Below are 6,667 nucleotides of genomic sequence, written 5' to 3' on the forward strand. Positions count from 1 at the left end.
GTCTGCATGATAGATAGATAGATAGATAGATAGATAGATAGACAGATAGATAGATAGATAGATAGATAGATATTCTCGTCGGTATGTATAATCAGAACAATCCATCACGCCCTGTAAATTTGGTAATGAATCACCATTCGTGTTCCCTCGTGTCTGTGGTTCATGGACAGTTGACTGATGACGGCACTAGCCATGACATCTACTGTTGAAAGTGTGGTTAGTAGGCCAAAACAGAAGAGGGAGTAGCTGTATGTTTTGACAGATCCAAGCAAAACAATATTTTTTTCGTTCTTAATAGACGAGTATATTTGACATTAATAGGACCACGGACGGAAAAAACTACACGGTTTACTTTAATATTTCGTCCAAGAGCGGAAGGGCTAAAAAGGAAGCTAGGTCAGCATACTTGCTTGTGATTGGTTAAGGCTAGATGACATACAGTTACGGCCACTGGGCATGCGCATCAATATTGCGTAATTTTTGTCAAGCTAAACAACAGTATTTACTGTATTTGCATTATTGTGAGGGTATGCTTAAGGTTGGGGTAGGTGTAGACGTTAATAAAACACAATCTAATGGGTAGCAAATTTCTTTTATTGTCACTTTCCGGCCGTAGCTGTATCCCTTCTATCCACAACCCTTGTGATTGGCTCTTTAAGTGAATGACAACATAAATGGTCCAATCAGAGCTTGTTGCGAAGGTAATTCCGTCGAATGTAAATGATTTTATGAATTATGCAAATTTGAGCAGTTGTTCCCCTCCTCAGATGAGAGGCTCGATTCAGGATAGCCGAGGAGTTTTATGGTTCTTAACAAAATATAAAAGTTTTTGTTGTTGCTATGGAATATATCAGACGAGAATGATTCGTTTTGCTTTGCGTTATTAGATGACGGTACTGCATATCTGAATTAGGATGTTATAGGCCAGGAAGTTATGAAAAGCCGGTAGTGTGTAAGTGCAGCAAACAGTTTCGCCGGTCGGGGCTGCGCTTTGTCTGACACAGAGAGTAGTCAACGCTTGCTCTTTTGTTTGGGGGGGGTTTCTTTGTTTAACTGCAAACGGGCGATCTTTATTCTCGTTTAGGCCTCCCGAGGTTGAAATATTTGTTTTGAAACATGCACCACATGAAGAAATATTTCACCGAGGGACTCATTCAGTTTACGATTCTGCTGAGTTTGATAGGAGTTCGCGTGGATGTCGACACCTATTTGAGCGGCTACTTCTCGCCGTTGATAGAAACAGACGGAGGGCCGAGCTCGGCTTTCATACAGACCCCGTTTCACCACTACCGGGACACAGCGGCGGGCCATCAAGTGCATCCGAAATGTCCCGAGCTGGACTATTTTTTCACTAGCCGCAGGCTCCTGAATGAAGTGCGTGAGCTCGGATACCCGGCCCGCTTCCCCACGCGTGTCAGCGCATGGCTGGTGCACCTGGTGCCTGATGATGGTTCCGATGCAGGTGAGCCACACGACCTGTCAGGGGACCCTGATGACGAGGAGGTAAATGCCGACAATCACCGGGAAGAGGATGATCACAGGACTGGAGAGGGCTTCGGACTGTCAGTTTCTCAGGATTGCACTGTTTCAAGGCCTTGTTGTGCAGCCGGAGAACTTTCCAAAGAGGTAACAGTGCAGTGACGTATTACACACTTTCCCTACTTTTACAGTTATATTGTGTTGCGTTCTCTTCATGAGTCACACCAGCAGCCACATATGAACTGCTTTAAGTGTTTGTTTTTTGCTGAATTAGCCTGTTAGCTTCATGGCAAGTAGTATTTTGCACTTGTGAGCAACTAAAGCCGAAAGCGAAACAATAACTGACCCATCCATACACATTAGTTTAATGTTACATATTAAAGAAATGTGGTTAAATATGGTCAAATTAGATCTGCCTGCTTGAATTGATCGTTATTGATCTTTAGGCTGTGGTTTTATGTCTATTAACGTTGCTTCTCAGCAACTTTACTGCACTTTTTATTTTAATTTTTTTTTTGTGAGGAAATAAGTCTTGTTTACGAGATAACTTATGTTCACTTGTTAGTTTGAAGGTCGGTAACCATGGAAACCAGATGTACCGGTGTCAGTCAGGTGTTTCGTGCAAACTTTAAATTGAAATAAATTTAAACGCCAAGTACGTCAAAAACCTTTAATTAATATACACGTTACTAAATACATATTTACGTAACTTTCCTTCATTTTGTATTTATTTATGTAGTTAATAAATGTTTTTATGGGACAAATCATTTGTTTTGTAATAGTCTTAGGGAGGAGTGGTAAATTATCCTTTGGTCCAGCCCAAACCTGCTCTTTCTGAAATGTTCGTTGTTACTTGATCATGTCTTGACAGAGCTCTACCTAGATTTTGAAATCCATTGTCATGTATTATCCCTAGAGCCACATTTGAAGCATGTTATGCAAATATATCTTCATTTTCTCTGACTACTACAGGTGAAAGCAAAATCCATAAAGTTATTTGAATAAAATAAATCTATTGAATTAGTAGCGGTAGTTTGTGGATTATTACTATCATGAATTTACTCTTGAATGCACTTTTCTAATGACAGATTTTGTTTCACAATTGTACTTTATAAACAAGTTTAAAGCCTTCTAAGGGAAGCCATTTTAATCTTTAATTTTGACATCCCAATTTCTCTCCAGGAAACTTTACTGAACCAAGTGAATGAGGACGCTGAACCAGCTGACTCGGAGTTCTGCGTTAGAGCAGGAGGTAAACAAACTAACGTCACTACCCGCCTAACAAGAATGGTGTGTCTAAGTTTAATGTAAATGTTTAATTGTAATGTTAATATCAAATCAATCAAACTAACATAACATTACATAGCAGTAATTTAGTTAATATTTTAATTAACCAGCTCTATGAATGAATGAGAACAGTTACATTTGATGATGTTAGTTATGTTTCTGGTCATTCAACTCCATATGAACTTGTGGTGATGGTGTGAGATGTTAAAGAGAGTTCGCCCAAAAATAAAAATTCATGTCATCATTTACTCACCTTCATGTCATTGATATTCGTTCATTTTCAAAATATAAATGAAGATAAGGAAACCTGAGAGATTTCTGTCCCTCACTGAAAATCAAAAAAAAAAAAAAAACTTTGACACTTTTTAAAATGTTCATAAAGATATTGTAAACACAATCCATATGACCCAAGTGGTTTTGTTCAAGTCTTATGAAGAGACATGATCACTTTATATGGCAAACAAATTTAACTTGGGCTTTTATTGACATTAATATTGATCATCGCACATTCACGGAGCTCATCAAATATTGTAAACACGGAAGCTTAACCGTACTTGCTTGATGCAACATGAGGGTAAATGAGAACTGTCATTTTTAAATATTTTGATTATTTATTTATTGATATCTTTTTTGCTGCCTCTCCTTACAGGATTTGCTGGGTAGTAGTACCCTTCCTCCACCTCTTTCTGGGCTTGAGCTCCCTCCACAGTGGCAGGACTTCCTCTCTGAATTTGATGTAAGTAGTTTCTGTGGAAGGCTCATCCTCCATTATTCAAAATGACTTACATTCAAGGTACACATTTTTATGTTAGATTTTAGTTCTTGCTTTCCCTGTGAATCGAACCCTTGACCTTGGCATTGCTAGTGCCTTGCTCTACTATTTGAGTGACAGGAAGGCAGAATGTTGATTACAATTTAAAATATGTATATGATTCGTCCCATCACATCAGGATTTTGGTTACAGTATGATTCGTACAATGGAAGTACATACTAGAATACATAGAATCCTAGAAACCTAGTAACCTTTTTGTGATATGAACTTCATCCACCTATAAAAATATTTCAGCCTTAAAAATTATGATTTAGATGACTTTATAACTGAAATAATTAACAAGTTTATAAAGTAGGCATGAAGTGAAAATGCACCCTATCTATTTTCTCAATGTAAGTTATTAATCTTATTGTGTGTGATTTGTCTATGCATAGGTTTCTTCTTTTTTTTTTACAAATACTTTACATAGCTGTAATAATAAACAAAACTAAATAAATTTGTGTTTTCAGTTATGTGCATTCTAAGTACTAGACACTGATCTTTCTGATTCTTGTTTGTTTGTGCACATTTGCACTGAATGAGACTTTAATATTTCAAAAAAAATGTTTAAAAAAAGAGTACATTTGACTATTTTTCTTTTTCATTTACAGGATTTTGACTCCATGGTCCCCCAACGCATGTCAGACTTAGAAGCTGAACTTCCTAATCCCATCAGCTATGACGTAAGCCTTCAAGATGCCATGGTATCCAGAGGAGATTCAGCTAATAGCAGGCCTGCATCTTCCCGAACACCCCTATTTCGTCTGGAATCCACAAACTCTTCTCACTCAGACCCGTCTCAGAGCTCAGCAGGAGCACTCCCTTCATCGCTCTTCTGTTTGTCTGGGAACAACTCTCATAATGACACCTCCCCTTCGCAGATGGGAGGCTATCTAGATGAGGCTGTTTTTGAGCACATCAATATGTTGGATCTTGGTAATCTCGATACGATCGACCCTCAGATGCTGGACAGCATGCAAGGGGACATGGACACTCCATGGCTGGAAGATTCAGACTCTGGCCTTTCTTTGGAGAGCAGTTCAAGGAGCCCCGCATCCCCGTCTGCATCATCCGATTCATTTTGTGAGGATGAGGGTGGAGCTACAGGCTATAGCAGTGAAGTAGAGTCTCTTTCTTCAAAAGGCGGAGCTTGTGCAGCTGCTTACTGTGATTGGTCGCCTGTGAACCTTGTGGAAAACATCTGGCACGATCATACCTATTCAACCCCACAGGCTCAAAATTCTACATCATCTAGCTGGTTCACAGCTATCAAACAGGAAGTGATGAGTGACGATGAGGTTGAACCAGAGGAGATGAGTCGTGACGAACATCACGTGCAGGCACTGGGTCTTCCGTTTTCTGCCTTTCAGATTGTTAACATGCCTGTAGAAAAATTCCTGGAGCTGCTGGACAGCCAGAATCTGTCAGGATCAGAAGTCACGCTCTTGCGTGACGTGCGCAGAAGAGGTAAAAACAAGCTTGCTGCGCAGAATTGTCGCAAAAGGAAGCTGGACACGATCATGACCCTGCAGGGTGAGGTTGAGGGCCTGTCGGTGCAGCGGGACGCTCTCCTGCGCCAGAGATCCCACACAGCCAAAGCACTTTCTGCTGCTGCAGAGCGATTCGAAACGCTCTCGCGGACTGTGTTGGGCCAACTTCGGGATGAATATGGACATCCTCTGAACCCTGAGCACTACACACTGCACTGCAGCACTAACGGACGGGTGATGGTTCAACCTCGCACAAACACAACGTCAAGGACAATGACAGGTAGCAAGACAATGAAGAGAAAGAAGAACAAGAAACCCTAAGAGACTTTTTGAGTGTCTGTGTGTGTGCATGCGTGTTTGTGTTGATATACAAATATTTTTATGTTTTCTGAAAGGTGAGTTTTCATGCTTTTCTAGCTCTTCTTTGTTCCTAAAAGCCATTCGTAACTCAAGTAGAGAGCAGAAAGACTGTAATACATATGGGAGCATAGGAGTAGCCTTGTTCACTTGCAGGAGAGAATGTACTGAAAACACTGGACGTTGTGTATAGTAAGAGTGTGTATAAAAAGTATTTCTAAAGAGCACATTTGAAAATTAAAATTCATATTGTTTTTTTTTTTTTCTTAATTTAAATGGCAAGTTACTAAGTAAAGAATCTTTGTATATGGTCACTGGAGGACCATGTTAAAAAGTGTACATCACTATTTCTTGCCGGAATGTGTGTGCGTGTTCTACAGAAGAAAGAAATGCGTACAGGTTTGGAACAACATGAGGGTGAGTAAAATTTTTGGGTGAACTATCCCTCTAATATGAGGAACCCCACAGAAATGACCTTAATTTAAACTATTTGCAAACATTAGAATCAAATACAACTTTTCGTTAAGCAGTTACCTTCATAACCGTATATACATTTTTCTCACCACTGAGATCAATAAAATCAGTTATTATAATATGATTGTGCATCTGACAAACAGTGATCACTCTGTTTAAACTGTTCCTGTACATTATATTACTGTCACTTACCTTTGCATTTTACATTTATGCACTTGCCTAACAAGAACAATTATAATGCATTCTGCTAGCTTTTTATAAAGGGGTTACGAGTTTGGATTGCAGATTTGTTTTCAGTTTGATTTTCCTTTGGGTTATTTTTTACAAACTGATTGTCACAAATTAAATATACCTATAGAAGTGGTCATCTTTGAAGTGAAATCATAGTAAAAACAACAAATAAAATTTAAGTAATTAAACAAAAATATGGAATTGGTGAGTTTTGTTCTACCTCATAGCACAGTTACACAATTTGGAAAAGGCAACTACTTCATCAGCTTAATGAGTAATTATTTAGTGAATTAGTATAAAAGGTAATACAGGGCCCAAACAAATTAACCTCTTGTTTATTTTCTTTATTGGCAGAGTGGTTTGATTTGTGTTTGACAGTAGGAGCAGTTCCTTGTTGTAATTTTTTTTCAGTTTTTCTATATGTGTGTTTTTGAGCAATTATTTGTACGTGTGTGTGTAAGGAGTTGGAATACCTTTAATTTTAAACAGGGATGTTCAAACCTTTTATATCTTTTGAAATGAATAAAGGAGGACAATA

The 6,667-nt window shown here is 38.7% G+C and overlaps 1 pseudogene; it reads left to right on the plus strand.

Moving 5' to 3' along the window:
* Positions 1–756: 756 nt before the first annotated feature.
* LOC107688342 (nuclear factor erythroid 2-related factor 1-like) lies at positions 757–6,667 on the plus strand (annotated as a pseudogene).

This window comes from Sinocyclocheilus anshuiensis, unplaced genomic scaffold (genome assembly GCF_001515605.1).
Source record: "Sinocyclocheilus anshuiensis isolate Anshui unplaced genomic scaffold, SAMN03320099.WGS_v1.1 scaffold209, whole genome shotgun sequence".
NCBI classification, from domain to species: Eukaryota; Metazoa; Chordata; class Actinopteri; order Cypriniformes; family Cyprinidae; genus Sinocyclocheilus; species Sinocyclocheilus anshuiensis.